General features: G+C 44.2%; 1 protein-coding gene across 5 annotated transcripts in view; it reads right to left on the reverse strand.

The window, feature by feature from the left end:
* The window catches only part of LOC139993371 (zinc finger protein castor homolog 1), a 162,692-nt gene that overhangs the window by 114,777 nt on the left and 30,903 nt on the right, over positions 1-17,012 (reverse strand). For 2 of the 5 annotated variants that reach the window (XM_072015035.1, XM_072015032.1), the window contains exon 1: positions 5,026-6,430. The exons of 1 other annotated variant lie outside the window; for it this stretch is intronic. The gene's annotated coding sequence lies outside the window, so the exon portion shown is untranslated. Of the gene's footprint in view, positions 1-5,025; positions 6,431-17,012 lie in introns of those variants that run through there. 2 more of the 5 variants (XM_072015033.1, XM_072015036.1) reach the window with 1 other exon arrangement.

Consider the following 17,012-nt stretch of genomic DNA (forward strand, 5'->3'; position numbering starts at 1 on the left):
TTCTTCTCCTTCTTCCCTTGTCCCGACTGTTTCGTCCCTCCCGTCCCTTCTGGCCCACAGACCCCGTGCTTTTTTACTGGTTTATGGGATTTTTTTCACGCGGACCGCCGAGTCGTACATCAGAGAAGGCTGACTGAGGTCTTTCTCTCGTTTGGATGCCCCCTCTTTCTCTCTTGCACCGCGTGTACGCGCGTTCCATCGCCTCCTTTCTTTCTTTCTTTCTTGTTCGCGATCGTTTTCTCTTCCATTCTTTTCTTTACTGTTTCTCTGTCTGTCTGTCTGTCTGTCTGTCTGTCTGTCTCTCTTTCTCCGTTGATCGTGGTTGAAGGGTCGTGTGCGTGTTGCCGTGAGGGAGAAGGAAAGAGGAGACGAACAATAAAAAAGAGCAAATGCCAGCCGCCATAAAAACAACTGAAAGTATTAAAAACTTTAGGCCTTTTACTGCCGAGCTGCCTTCCCGAGGAAGGTACAGTCGGACGTATACGAACGACCCGCCTCGAGAACGCTCTCTCTGATGCCTTCTGATCTTCCCTTCGTTCCCCCCACGCTTTGTCGATCGATGGTAATTGAATAATTGTTCGGAAACTTCCGATCAAACACCCGAGGGCCGTTGCTTTAACTTTCTGTATCTCACCGTCTCTCAATATTTTCATCGTTACCGGTTCGCTCTTGTAGGAATTTATATTTCTGACGATCACGCTAATTCCGTTAAACGGATGTCGTAGTCTATAGTCTCGTTAAACGATAGTTGATTCGTCGTAAATAAATAAACGAATAAGTCACAGGAATGAAAGAAACTAAAGAAGAACGGTTTCCACTGACACGTACGGCGAAAGGGATTCGGAAGCAAGAAGATTATATTGTAACACGCCGGTGCGAAAACCAGGCCGCTTAATTCGATTTTATAGATTACAGGCAAGAAGTTTCGCCGGTCCAATTTACCAAACACGCAATGCGGCACACGTAGCCCGTTTCTTTGAGGATCTAAAGGGGCCAGAACTGTCGAGAATTCGAGCGATTCGGAACGCGTTAGACCAAGAAGAATTCATTTCCACGCGAAACCCGATCTATCGGCCGATTCTTCTTATCTTTTCTTCTTCCCGCGAGGGCACACGCGAACAACAATTCGTGACCCGACAAAACCGTGAAACAGAGGGAAAAAGAGCGTTCGCCTGGGTGGCGGATAGTGGCGAATATGGAGAGAGAAAGAGAGAGAGAGAGACGAGGTAAGGCGGGTAGGAGCAGAAAGAACGAATGACGGGGGATGGAGGCTGCGCCTCGTAAAATTATCGTACTTTAATAAAACGTGTCGTGCAAAACGCGAGGATAACGAGAAAATATAGGGTTCGAAAGACTCGTGAAATTTATAGAGCGATCGCCAAGTCCGCGAGCAAGATGAACGAAAGGAGAGAGGGCGAGAAAGAGAGAAAGTCACATTTTGGGATGGTCAGGCCGGGTTTAGTTCGGAGGCACAATAAGATGCCGAATAAATCAACGGAAATACCGTGAGTATCGAGCTCGCAAGTCGATGTTTTACGATCGAACGTGATCGTCGAGCCTTGAATCCACCATCGAGACCAGAAAAGAAGCTTGGAAACAAGTTTTACAGTTTCCCCATTTCCTCGCTCGTGATACGCGTACAACACGAATGGGATGTTCTCCCATCCTCTTCACATCGACTCCTCTTTACCGCAGTCGTCGATTTCAATAAATATTTCATCACATATTCCGCAAACGATTACAGATTCATTAGATTATTTTTACCGGCGTCCGAATGAAACGTGCGTCGTCGTGTAAGATCGATTTACATGTTGTCATGTAAAATAGGTTAAGAAACGTGCTAACAGAGGATCCTTCCTCTATGTTGAAGATCATTTTCCTTTTTTTCTTTTTAAAAGGTCTTCTTTCTCTGTGTACCTGCTCTATTATTTTTAAGTGATTCATAAACTGCAGTTACTTGAAAATGATTTGCTTCTGCCATTTCTTATCGTCTTTCTCTTTGATAGAACTATCATTGATTCTTCGATAATTCCAAGGATAAAACGTAGAAACTGTTTCTCTAAACGAGGAAAGAAACGTATGGAAAAGCCTGGGTATTCGGTGGAAATTTTGTAATCGTTGCGCGAGATCAGATACTTTTTAAGTCTAATAAGAAAAAGTACTCTTATTCTATCTTTCCTCGGCAAATCTTTTCTAATTTCCAAATCACTTAACTCACCGATAATATCAAACACGAAAACCATTTTTATTCGTCGCGTCGGGCTAATCTCTTTTTAAAGCGAATAAAGAAAACATAGCAACACGAGAAACTTCACCTTGATGAGACTTTCTTAACCTTCAAATCATCCGACCTGTCAATAACCCCAACGAAAGCCTCGAACTTTCAAACCATCCTTTAAACGAAACAAAAAGGAAAAAGAAAGAAAAGAAGAGGAAAGAAATACTGGAAACGAAGAAACGAAGAAGAGGAAAGGAAAAGCACCTACTCAAATCCCGGTCACTGGATGGAAATTTTTAATCGCAGCCTGAGATCAGCTAATTCAAACAGCGCTAATTTGCGCGGGCAGATTACGCGGGACCGGCGGCGATAACTAAACAACGGTGTGAAAAAAGGATAAGAAGAAGGAAGCGGATCGCAGCGGAGGCAGAAACGGGAGACGGTAGCGCGACGTAGTGGAGTACGACGTTCGTGATTCTCTAATCTCTGCAAACCATCCCCCAACCTCTTCTCCGGCTCGGAGTGGAGGAGGCAAGAGTCTTTGGGTGCCCCTGGAGGGCACCTCGGCTACGTTGTACCGCACTGAGAGGGCCGCGGCAGCAGTAAATCTCGCGGACAAACAATCATAATTTTCGAAGAGCTAACAAAAAGCAAGAGACTCTTTAAAGGGAGCCGATGCCAGGCAACATGAAATGCGGCCGCCTCCGCGCCTCCAATTGTTTCGAGGTTTTCTTTCCTCCCCTCTTTCGCCAAAGCCACCGCAACCTCCTCGCCCTCTTTTTCTCTCCTCGTCCTTTCCTCCTTTCCACCAGATTCGCATCCGCGTGTATCAACAAGTGTGCACTCTTCCCTCGTTGATTTCTTCATTCCTTTATCTAGAGTCTTTCTTGCCAATTGTCTTTTTACACCGATCTCTCCCCTTCGCGGTTTCTTACGCGTCTCTTTTTTTTTCTTTTTTTTTCTCTTTTCTTCCTACGGCCTGTTTACTTTAGAACGTGTCGGTAGATCGATCCTAAATGGCTATATCGCGAGGGGTTTTGTCGGTTTAAAGGGTAATAAGAAAGATTCCTTCGAGAAGAGTCGCGGGCCTAATTTGGCGCAGCGATCGGACGAGCAGCTGCTTCTTGCGATTTACTTTAGGAATTCGCGGGGTGGATTGCACGTATTTCGAGGCTGAAAAAGGAAGAAGGTTCGCGCAAAACCTTCAACTCGCACGCCGGTTTTTAGTCTCTTTACAGAGGAGAGTTTCGAGAGAAAGAGCGGAAAAAAGATCATAATTCAACCTTGATGTTCTCCTCCGATTCTTCTTCGCGTTTGTATCTCTTCTGTTTTAAATATTTTCTTCGTAAAGAGCGTGCAATACACGAAAGGCGAGAAACGCTAAAAGCAAACGTATAGAAACTATATATACGTACAGTATTTGATTATATCTATTGAAATAGAAAATTCATTTCGATCGTATAGATCATCGTTCAAAATCATAATAATTCAAATTATAATAATTCAAATCATAATAATCGCAGAACATTAGAAAAGAACACTAGAGATTTCGGCATACGACCAACATGCTTGTCATCCATCGTGAATCGAAACGAAGAAGATACGTCACGCTAATCCTTCTAATATTTCCAGCAAACATTTCACCATAGATATACATATGGTTTCACTTACCAAATCGATCGCAGCTACGCGAGAACAGAAACGAACGATAGACTCGCGAGGCCAGCGGTAAACGCGATCGAATCCGATAAGTGTAAGGGGAAAATTTCCAAACGACACTGCATGAAACGTGAAAACACCACCTGTTCCAAGACTCTTTGTTCTTTTTTCTTTCTCTCGAGACGGCAAATTACAAGCCTCATTTTCAACGTCTCAGCAGTGGTTGAAAAGAAAAGATGAAAAAAGAAAGCGAAGGAAATCTACAAGGCGGGATGGTTAATTCTCGGTGTGCACACCTTTATCGAACACGAAGGAGGAAGTTCTGAAAACGAACAGGGGCAGTGCTTATCGAGGGCCGTGATTCTGATTACAGGCTCTCGGGACGAAGAAATCGTCAGGCATGGTTCGCCATAAAAATTCACCCCCGGCCAACCCCTGGCTCCGATATCGTGTTTCTTTCCGTGGTTGGTTTCTTAAAATCCCGCTAAGATAGCATCGTCGCGTGAAATCAGCCAACGTTTCTCAGTTATTTCCACCCGGCCAGATCGTGAGCAACGCTAATTTTCCGCTCTAACCGAACGCGATATTCTCTTACTGGCAATTACGTGTATCTGTGCAGGTTGAAAGGATTCACGCCATTCGACAGCTATGTAACATGTACGTTTTTAGAATATAATCCTGAGAGTCGGATGAACTCGGTCTCGCGCGAAGGAATATTCTCGTAGTTGAGTGTCAGCCGCGAAATTTTTCCTTCTGCTACGAAAGAACAATGCGTCCGTGCTAGCTAAATCCGGCCTGTGAAACGCGCACCTCTCAAAATCCGAGGCTAAGTGGCTGCCAACTACTTTATAGCCCTCCCCTGCAATAACCCATCACTTCCCTGACATAATTCAAATACTTTGTTACTGCAGGCGCGCGGCAATGTTCACTCGCTCGTATAAATTATAAATAAACCTGCTCCGCGACCCGTTTTAATGGCTTTCCCGAAACTCAGCAACGGAACATTCTGCTCGCTAACGATATTTCTACTAGACGGAGGCAGACTTGCGATATTTCCGCGCCTTTTTGCTTTTTTTCCTAAAGCGCGAGATTATTCTCGACGATTCTTCTAAAGTCTAGTTAGAGGGTAAGACTCTTCAGGTATTTACCTCGACTTCTCTCTCTTTCTCTTTCTCTCTCTATTTCTCCCTTTCTCAACGAGTATCTCCGTTTCCTCCGCTTCTTGTCTCTCGTTTGGTGAACATAGTAGCGCTCTCCCGGCGATGAGATCCCGGAATTCGATGAAAGGTGGATGGGTCTGACGATAGTCGTTGGTCGTAACTTCCTTACGTCGATTTTCCTACACGAAGAGGGAAACTTCACCCGATCGCGTGTCGTCGCCGTGTCTCATCACTCACTCGTATAGTACGGTGGCTCTGTCTAAAGTTTCGTGTGGCGGAGTGTATCACTTTGGCATCGCGTTAACACCGATCAGTTCGAACCGACTGAGGTTGCGAGCCGGGTATCGATCACCAAGCTTGTCTCCGGTAATCTATTCCCTCGAGTCACACTGGTCACGAAAAACTTGTCACATCTATCGTATATTTACACACCGTCCACGAAGAGAAAAAAAGCACTGGCCCTGTTGTTTTTTTCTTTCTCTTTTTCCCCCAACAAGTTGCACTGTCATCCGATGGACATCCACGAAACGGATCACTTAATTCGACGCAACACGAACGACGACTCCGGCGACCCTTCGACGACGCCGTGGAACCGGAAGTCCCCGGTACCAGCGCGAATTCACGAAGAGAAGTCGAGAATTGGCGGCGCGCGATGATGCCACTGTCCTCTCTTCCCTAGCTCGGCTCTCTCTACTCACGCCCGAGGGGGTGGGGAGAGGGTTTGTTTGCCAACTGGTGGTGGCAATGGTCCGCAGAGGGTGGGGTATGCGCGCGTCCACCGGACGAAACGAGCGAGATCACGATAAGACGCAGAAACGTACGAGGGGGAAAACGTTTCGCGTCGAAAGCAGCGCGTTCAAACAACTCGAAACGTTGGAAAAACGTCCTCCACCTTACCGGCGCTTCTTCTGGGGGGTTGATCGCGACGTATCCGCGGGTTCTCCACCCGTGAAACTCGCTACCCGGTGTGCCTTCCACTCTACACCGCGGAACACTCCACTCCGGCTGGTTGGTGGGGGAGGCTTAGGTTGACCAGAAGAAGAAGTGGGGGTGTTCCGTGGCTTCCGTCCGGAGGAGGCGGTCTGGTTCCGTGTGTCTAGCTGTCCACTGACCGGGCTGATAGGCCAAGGCGATCCTGACTCCGACTCGATCCGAGGGAGAAGGAAAAAAAAGGAAACGTTGGCACGATCCTGCGAGACCGCGCGCGGCTCGCTGCTAAATCGACGGTTCAACCCCCGTTTTTCACGGGGTTATTAGAACAACGTCGGACGATCCGTGGTCGAGAGAGAACGCGTGAGAACGTAGAGGCGTCCGAAGCAGAGAGAGAATCTTTCACCGAGCCCAGAACGTAAAACAGGCGAGTGCGCGTGGCTCGGCTGGCGCGAGATGACTGAACCCCTCCGAAGGGTAAGAGAGAGACAGAGTGGAGGGGAGCGGTGCCACTTCTCTGCCCCTTCCTACGCCGCTTAGGAACGAACGCTGCGGTTCGTTGTCCCCACCAAAGCTGTCCTGGAACGATGCCCCACCCCGTCAGACGGAACGACACGTCGGGTTCTCCCCGCCTCCGCCGTCGTTCCACCTCGCCTCTGACACCCTCTCCGCGTCCCGGTTCCCAACCCAGGCAGCTCGCGTTCTCCCCACGCGGTTTTCTGTCTTTTCTGTCTCGCTCGCACCCGAACCAACGGACTGCGATGTTCGCCGCGCCGCTGACTGAACCGGAGCCTACCGAGAGAGAACCGCGGATACACGCACTCCGCGAGGCTAAACGAGGGAAGAAAAGAGAAGGAACCGTGTGTGCCACCGCCGCCACGCACACAAACCGCTCCTACGAAGTTCTTCTGCTCTTCGTCTACTGTCGTGGCACTCGTCCACCGGCTGGCGAGCGGCGTGCTGCGCCCCGGGGCGGCTTTCGATGCGTCGTCCACGTGCTTCTTCTTATCGCGGACTCACCCTCGAGTCCGTGCGAGTGGAGGGGGTTTGTGGGTGGGCCCAGAAATAGGCTCGATATTACGAGAAACACGTTTGTGTTCTTTGGAATTCGCAGAAGCAAAAGTAAACTGATTTATTGTTAGATTCTGAATTATAAGGAAAATTACGATCGTCTAGGGAGAAAGTACAAGCACGGTGGAACCACGTATAATAATATCCGGACTGATCGGAGGGAAAGCGGTTTGAATAACTCGACGGTTTCAATAATAGCACTTTATCAGTTTGAATAATGGTAGCTGATATTCGGAAAATTGAAACTGACCAGACGTTTCTGTATCGTGTTCGACTGTTCTTTCTTTGACATATGGAATTTATTCATGATGCTCAACAAACGATTGCGTATGTCCGTTATAGGAACGTTCGTTTAACTACGCCTGGCTTCAGTTTAGATAATACAGACTCGGTTACGTGTTTGTATATCGTAACCTACCGTATACACACGGAGTTCCTTCTTGGAATTTCTATGAGAATAACCAAGCTAATGTTTTCCAATTTAGTCCATGTATAATTACGACGTTGAAAAAAAAAAGAAAAATACAATAGAAGCACAAATATGCTATCATTCCCTCATCTGATTTCGAAAAGCAAAAGTTGGAATTCCAACATCTAACGCGCAGGCCCTCGATACCCCCTGATGTATCTCTAAACAAATATTTAATAAAGAAAACAAAGAACGAAGGGGTCGAAAGAACGATCTCTCACTCAGACACAGAATAACCAAATATTTTTCAAAATTCGTGCCGAGGGGTTGGAAATATCCACGCGCGATACGGCGAAGTCAACTTGCACCCCGCGCAGAATCGCCAGGGTGCAGTGTCGGCCAATGACGTCACGCAAGCTCTTCAACAACCCTCCGTTAGACCCTCCCACATTTTACTCGCTGAAACGGGGCGCCCGTGTCATCGTCATCGCTTATCAGCGATTCGTTTCACAGGGGTGACGATTACCCCGCTCTCTTCTCGGCTAGTTGTTAATTGAGACAGAGAACACTTAGAAAAACGCATAGTCTCCTCTCACTCGGGAAAATTAGGAAGTGGCTCCTTATCGATCGATACTCTAATCTCTCTATCGTTATCTATTCCTACGTTCCTTGTCCCTTTTTCGCATACATACGATCAATATGGCACAGATAAACAGCATAGATAGACTTTTCGAGTTTTAATGTTCAAGTTGTTTATTATTTCCAGTAATTAAACCTGGCTTGTTGTCAAATTTCTTATCATTTTCACGGACCACCTTAGAATGATCTAGGTGATTTATTGCACTGAGAGAAACGAAACATCTCTTCGCTTATCCGACGCTGCAACTTGGAAACTACGATTCGAATGTTAAAAATCTCGACGATTGGAGAAATCATTAGAAAATAAAATTCCGCGAAGCACGAATAGGCGATTCACTGTACAAGTCCTTCCTCTGTATCTGATCGCCGGAACATGGAAATCGGAAAATTGCAGCTTTCCATGATTTAAATAAGACTCCAAACGAATTGTTAACAGCTAATCGATGGTGCAAAGAAAAGTATGAATAGTAATAATAGCGTAAGCTTAAAAATCGAAATTGATATCTTAAAGGTTTCAACGCCTAAAAATATATAATTACAAGATGAAATTCGAAAAAATTTGAATAAATCTGCGAGTTTGGTGGGGCAGAGGGGACAGGAGAAATAAAATTCTAAAGGATCAAAAGCGCGGACCCTACAACGAGTCGTTAGTTTGTTATTCCATGCAAAGAAGCATTCTCCCGTTTTCCATAGTTACAGTGGTGGAAACAAAAGAGCGGCAGGGCGCAGGCTCGCCCTTCAAAGGGAAGCTACGAGAGCAGGGGTAAGCTCTTGTCCAATAATGTCGAGAGTTTCGCCACCCTCCGACCAACGTGGTACCTCCCCCTTTTTTCGCCGCGAGCCCCGTATGGACGAGGTTTGATTCTTGTAGAGGTTCAATCGTAAACATAATGGAGTAACAATGTGCCGAATTAACTGGCGCTGGATGAAACAAAAGCGGGAACGAACGATTAAAAACGATCCGGAGCCAGTGTTCCCAGGAGCCGGCTGGCTTTTCTTTTCGTATTCGGTACAACCGACCATTCACGGGTCCCTTCCAACTTTTAGATTGACATTTCCGAGCCTATTTACATCGTGCGGGTAGTTTATAGCACGGATTAAAGATAATTAAAGCTGAAAAGAGTCATAAGCGAAAATGGGACTCGTTCATGTACCCACGCGGTCATGTGAACGTTCTTCCTTTTCGATTCATCGGTGGTTCGACATCCTCGTTCGTCACGATTACGGCACTTCGCCAATCTCTTACGTTGATGTGTATGAAAACAAAGAATCTGAACATGCTCCTTGAGAACTACGATGAGAAGGTTCGGTTCCTTTTTAACGGCTATTTCAGTAACTGCGTTCTTTGTGTTATGTTTCTCTATCGTTGAAAGATAGGTATATTATGTTTGAGGAAAATACAAAGGAATTGCTATCGATACTCGTAAAGTTTCGTCCCGATTTTGTGTCAAAATTTTGCTCAGGAAAGAAGATTTCTATTTGTCGAAACAAAGGTGTGAATTGAAACATAGAAATTGGAGGACGATAGCAGAGTCGATCACTGTAATTTGTAATACCTTGACGAATATCAAATATTCAAAGCTCGTAAATGTATGATTTATACTTATTATTCTTCAATTTGGGGTACTGAAACTAACATATTATGAAGCAAGGAGCTAATTCCCTTGCGAAGAATATTCAACCTCGAACCTACGGTAATTTCAAATTCCAACATAAAATTTATATAATTTTCGTTCAATTTAAATAGAAAAAAAATAGGGTTCATCCTAACACATGTCGGAGGAGCCTAAAAAAATGCAGACAAAACGCAGCTGACGTATACTAAACACGAATTACAATTTCGCTTGGTAACTATAACGGTAGCGTAGATTCGAGACGATGAAACGAAGAAACCAGGAAATTAATTTCGTTTCATCTTGGCTGGTGGCGTCACCTGCGCTCCGAGGGATTCCCACTTAATTCCAGGGTTGTTTTTCACCCCTTCGAAAGGTCAGGTAGTCGATGTTTCGTGGAAACTAGAATGTGGGAAAAAGGAGTCGCGGCCCGTTATGTTCCGCTGGCGAAAGGGTTGCTGCGTAACCCTTTGGAAATGGGTCAGGATACCGGTCCCTGATCTTTTCCTTAAAGACCCGTTTAGCCTCGTCATATAAAATATCGTGTTTCTTCAAATCAAGATTTACCTGCCGGTTAATGCACTTACTATATCGGTGCGGGTATATGCATCGTTTAACTAAAAAAATGCTTGATTTATTTGATCGACCATTCAATGATGTATTTAATAATGGTACCAGAAGAAGAAAGATCGAACGTTAGTGTGTCATTTAATACTTTGTCGATCGATAGGAAAGATTTTCTCATTCTGAAATATTTTCTTATTTTACTTATATATTTTTATTTTTTCATATAAATATAACATATAAATTTGATGAGATTTTTTAAATTTGTAATCGTAATACACGGTCCAAAACGAAACATCGTGGCTATTATTATACAATTCATTGACTACAAAAAAAGGTATTAACATAGCATTATATTTGCCATAGCATTTACGTACTAATCAGTCAGCTCCAAATGTATTAAATTTCGAATCGTTTAACGATATTCCTTTCGTAGCCACTGTATGTACGTCTTGCTTACTTTGTAACCCTGTTGACAGACTTCAAAATTCCGAGTCACAGTTTTTTCATTCCTAACGCAGAAACCTCGTTAGCTTTACCGAAGGGTTTCGAATATCCGGAAAGAAGGGGTTTGTACCGTTTCGACGTTCATGTGAGAAAACCATTAGCCGAAAAAGAACCTTTAAATAACGGGCTACCGGATTCAGCCGCCGTTGCCCGGAGGGATGGATCGAGAGAAAAAAAGAAATATCGGTACTTTCGATTCCAGGTAGTCGGAATTTGATAGAAATGTTTTTTCACGTTAAAGAATAGAAAGAAAGGCAGAAAGACACTAGCGCGTATATGAAAATGTCTCGAAAAATCAATGGAAATTTGGACATTTTTTCTTCCCTCTTACTATGTTTATTGTAAAGTAATGCAACGAATTTTTCAAAAGTATTATTCTTAATGATCTTTTACTTTTATACAAGTTTCCCATAAAATGCTTTTTCGCGAGATTAGTATTGGCTTTTAGTGAGGTAGAAATATGACTGTATTATCCCTGTTTATATTTATCTTATCATTTTATTGTAATCATTCGCGTGTAGCATATCTAGATAAACGTTAAAGATCCAGTTCTAGTTCTAGTTAGTTGCAGTATTAAAACTGGTTGTAGAAGATGAAGTAGAAACCAATTTAGAGGCTCGTCGTATTGAACGTCTCTCGACCAACGTTTGATTTCGCGAATCTTCCTCAGGCCTACGTGGTCTGACGCTTTGTTGGTCTACAGATGGTTTTCCACGAAGACAATTAATCTATTAACTAGATAATCACTTCTACGATCTTTATCGTTCAGGGCAGACGAACGTTCGTGGCACGCGAAGCGACGAAAGTTCCTACAAGAAAAAGTTTCGGGAAACGTCTACTCGATGAAGTTTCCTTAATCAACGAGAAGGAAATTAGGTAAAGAACGAGAAAGAAGAAAGGAACGACATGCAGCGACAGCTGAAGGATGCTCGACTCTGAAAAGGAAAATAGAGGGTTTCAGTCGGTGGAAAAAGGGTGAGAAGAATTTAGACGCGGAAACGACAGGGTGGCGAGCCGTGGAAGAAAATAAAAAAAAGAGAAGGATGCAGCAACCCTTTCCTCTTTCCTGGCTGTCGCACGAAACCACGGAAACCACCTTGGAAATTCTATTCTAAAAATACCGTAGCTACGCGGTTTCTCCGCTTTTTTCGACCCGCTCCTTCTCTTCGACCCGCTTTTTTGTCTTTCCACCCCTCCGTGGAGATGAGCACCGGCCATATGGTCCGCGAGGGAGAGATAAAAAATTCATATTTTCACCGCTCGAAGGGCCGAGCTACGATATTTTTAAACTTTGTGCCGCGTCGACTGAGAACATTCAACTTTCTTTCGCGCCTGCCATTTTCGTGGAGAATTTCTCTTATGCACTTTTACGAGCTTTTTGTTGAAAAAATTCCGACACGGTGGCTATTCGTATGCGGAATATTTTTATGCTTAGTACGTGGCAGTTATACGCGTATACGCGAAGAAGAATATTCCTCCAAGTATCGAAGAAAATCAGAATTCAAACAAATCTTGCAACATTGAAGAAAATCAAAATCTGAACCGAACCTCTTCCGACTATCAAAGAACATCGTCAAAGTCTAAACAGATCTTTCAACATCGAAGGTAATCGTCAGAATTTGAACGAACCTTCTTCTACTTATCAATGAACGTCATCGGAATCCAAACAAATGTTGCAACATTGAAAAAAGTCGTCGAGATCTAAACCTAAACGGGCCATTCTTCACCTATGGAAGTACGTCGTCAGAATCCAAACAAATCTTCCAACATGGAAGAAACTCATCGGTATCTACGCAAATCGATATCCAATCTCACACGCTAATAGCTGTACTGCATACGTTCATGCATTTATTGGAAACTTAAAAGCGTACAGAATGTACATAATATTCAAGAATACGTAAAATATCGAAAGCGATGCCTTCGTTCTAATATTTAGAAACGGAATATAAATTCCACTTTTATAGTTACACTCGTCAAACTAAAAAATCTAAAATATCTAAATATTTACATTCCAATTTTGCTTGTTTCATCGATCGAAACAAAGTTATACTATTTTGGAAGAACGTTTAACATAAAATTAAAAGAGAAAATCACGCGTACCAATGACAGTTTTCCCGCGTTTCAGAAACTTCTCAACGCCGCAATCATACGATTACGTTGAAAACGACCGAAAGAGCGCGGCAGGGTTAAAAAAAGGTCGTTCGTCCCGACTAGACTGGATGGATCGCGTCTGGATGTTCGATCGGCTGTGTGCGCGCGCGTGTCGTCGTCGTCGTCGTATCTACGAGCGTTGTACTTGAAGGCAATGCATTGAGCAGCGCGTACATACTCGTCCGACATGGAATGTGGTCCGGTTGCCGAGCGTGCGCACGCGGCCCGCCGTGCTATACTTCCCGTTTTTTATTGCCCCGTAATGCATTAGCCATAATAGCCGTACGCACTTAATGGACTGTAGCCTCGTTACAGTATGCCACGTCGTGGGTGGATACGCTGCCTGACCGCTTCTCTCAGCCCGCTCCTTTCTGCCCGCGGTACGCGCTCGCGTCTCCGATACGGATTTTCACAGACCGGTTGCCCCCTTCGCTTCCGCGGATTTCGTGTTCACGGAAACGCGCTTCTACGGCGGACCGCCTGCCTTTTCACCCACTACGGTGCACCCATTTCTTCCATTTTTTTCTACCACGCTCGATCTACTACTTTGTAAGGGATACGTTTCGTGAGTATGTTCGATGGAATGCGTTGCTGGTGTTCCTTGATACTGGCTGAAGTATATATGGCGCAGTTGAACAGATTTAGCGAGCTCGGTGCAACTGATACGGCGGACACAGGGAATTGAGAAAATGCAAGTGATGAAGCTGAGATAGGGGATCCTGAGCAGACGATGCAGGAATATGGTGTCATAGAGGAATACAGGCAAATCGATAATATGAATTATCGACGAAGGGGAGGGAATTGTAGGAATCTATCGAGCGTCGCTAATTTCTGTGTCCCGATATTACGCTCGTTTCAAAAAGAAGAAGATTCACAACGTTTCGGAAATATCTTTATCCACGGAATTCAGAATCTTTACGTATCTTTAGGTTTAATTAATTATCTTCGGTGATAATAGAATAATATACTTGCGTGGAAACTGACTCCAACAGCGTGATAGTTGTTTCGTTTAAATTAAAATCATCTAGGCCCATCATTCTTTTTCTCGAAGGAGAGCGCAAACTCGACGAGTCAGCAATTTAGTTGAGAAAGAACTCTTGATACTTTGAGAGAAACTGTTGCGTAAAATTGAAATAAATGTTTATTGACGTGGACAGTGAATAGGGAGCAGTCGAGAAATATATCCTCTTCTCTTGTTCTTGCTATATATATCTATTCTTCTCTGTTATACAGCGGCTTTAAAGTATTCCTAGAATAAAGTCGCCATCAATTTCATGAGAATTACGATGTGGACCATGAGTTTATTGGAATTTAACCAAACACCGGTGAAGTATGTGATAGTAAGTACACTGAATGGCATAGTAATGAAAGCTGTGAATGGAGGGTGCTGGTATGGTATAAGCGACAAAAGGAATAGAGTAGATTATAACGAGTAGAGAATGCAGATCAAAGGGAGCAGATAAAACGCAAAGAGAGCAGAATGAACACGTGTATGTACCATAGTCGGAGAGTTTCTAAGATGGCCAGAGGCTTCTTTTCGAAGTTTATTTGTGTACCGCGAGTGGTAATGAATAAATACATTCCTGTCTTGGTACATTGTCATTATTGTTCCGTTTTATGCGCTCTACGCCAACTGGCAGAGTTCCCTCCCGCCACAATGGCATCTAACTCTCTGCCACGGCCAGCGTGCAGCTAAAGTGTACGCGATGCCATCACGGTTAGTAAAAATAGTTTACGTTCGTGCAATCCGGGGAAGCAATACAGCAACCCGTTCCGAACAACCCATTACCTACACGTTATCCTCTATTATTCGCGAAAAAGAATCATTCCTGTTAAAATCGAGAGAATAGTACTCTCGAGGCCAGTCATGATCCTATCAGTCGATAATCACGTTCATAGTAAACAATATTCCTAGTCCCGCTCTTACTACCAGATTGTTTCTCGACTACCATGTATGAGATACGCCAGAAGAGGATATTGGCAATCTTAGGTTGGCGTGGAAAACCAATATTCCTGGAGACAGCACAGACTCGAGTGGCGAATTACGCTGCTCGAAAGCTTCCAAGCAAATTTCTAGTTGCACTCGTAATAAATTAATAAGGTTGATTCTTGTCTCGTTAATTCGAAATTAACCCTGCTTTCGTTCATTTTCCAGTCAAAAAAATATCTCAAGTTTGAAGAAAATATAGAAGAATTCTTATCTAAGTCAATTAAATTCTAAATCACGTTAAACAACATATCGAAGAATAAAAATATCGTAGCAGGATTAATGCTACAGACATCGATAATAAAACATCGAACGTTGCTCACATCGCAAACAGTGTAAAATCACGATTTTAATCGATATTGCCGTCCATTAGCAATTTCAACGATTCCGCGTAAATTCTCGGAACGAGATCATTGACGATAAGCTTGGATAGAGTCGAATAAGGTAAATACTCGAATGTAACTGTACAACGGAAGGAAAGTTAAAGTTAAAGGATCGTGGAGGGACCCGGAGCAGCCGGAGAGTTTGTTACTCTCTTCACGGGTGGAAGATATTCAGAAGTCTCGGCCGCTTTAGAGGCCTGGCGCGAGCGCGTGTGCGGCACAGAGAGCAATCGCTAGGACTGGTTTTCAATATGACTCACGCGTGTAACACCGTTCGATCGTGTATTGGTGTGCTCGTATATCAAAACCAGTAGGCACCCCCGACATTGCACGATCAAATACGCCGTTGTCCGCCGGTGTATTCGTACGTGGCGAACGTTAAACTCGTTGTGTGCGTGCGCCTTTACGCTGGCGTGTACGCACGGGTTCGCTGCCTCTCCACAAACGGCGTGTCTCCGATTTTTCCAGACTGGCCTTAAGTCTAAGTCGTTCTATTTAAGCGAGCGCATGGAATTAAGTAACAAGCCGCTGTCTTTCAGCGCCACGTCCGTCTCCTTTCTCTCGCTCCGCTATGCAAAATCGTTCCATCTTTCTTCTCGCCTCCCTCTTACGTGTACTACACGTATTATAGCTACGTTAAGCAAGCCGAAGCTAACGTCAAACCCGACGGCGGTATGCTCGCACACGCAGAAAACGCACGTCTACGGTCGGTGGTTCGCGACCGATCGCTTTCCTACCAATTATCTTCGATCTCCTTTTCTTCGAAGCCTCTCCGCGCGCGCGTTCCGCTCCGCGCGCTCGAGAAACCGTGAACTCCCTCGATCGGCCGGATTCGTCGAGTACATGAATCACGTTTAATCCACGAGAGACCGGGCTTTTCTGCCTTGGATATCGCTTCGGTATTACGGGACGGCCGACTATATGCACGAACCGCGAATATTCAACCTCATTATGCGTCTTATATTTCTTCCTACAGCGACGTTTCTTAATCGAGGAATTAAGCTGATTGTCACGGTGTTTACGCTCGTGCAAATAAAATATACTTAGGATAATTGGAATTCGTATCTCTCGCAGAGCGATGTGTATAATATACTCGTAGCTATGTAAATAACGACGCGCGGAAATAGATTGGAAATGAAATCACTTCTCATTTCTTTCAACTCATTTAAATGTTTCTTTTTATAGCACATAATAAATATACCGACGTTTGATTGTTATACGTAAGGAGAATGCGGATGTTTAGGCAAAATCGTGTCTTTATGAACGTAACTAGACGAATATATCTCGTACGGAGATTTGTTTCCTCTACTAAGTATCATAATCGATACTTTTGTTACTGTGTCTGCGTTATGTTATTGTTTTTACACGGCTAAAATTCTACTGCAACTGCAAGCAAGTTGGAAATGAATACCGTCGGATATCCGCTATCTAGGAACGCGTGATCGGCGCGAAAATATTTTACATAGTAGGTCGAATCTGTTGTAATGGTTCGCAGGATGAATCCTCGGACAGGATTCTCAAGTTCAGCTTTTCTTCTCGTTTTCTTTCGATCGTATCACGACCGTGGCGTCTCTTCGCAAAAATTGTCGAGATATGCCCAACGTTTTAATGTTTCAACATTATCACGTCGTATCGTCGTATGTCCACGATATTCGTTATCGATGAATAACGACTTAGCGAACAACGTAACTTAGTGAACGTACCTCGACAAACACACGCGA

Source organism: Bombus fervidus, chromosome 12, assembly GCF_041682495.2.
Source record: "Bombus fervidus isolate BK054 chromosome 12, iyBomFerv1, whole genome shotgun sequence".
Classification (NCBI taxonomy): Eukaryota; Metazoa; Arthropoda; class Insecta; order Hymenoptera; family Apidae; genus Bombus; species Bombus fervidus.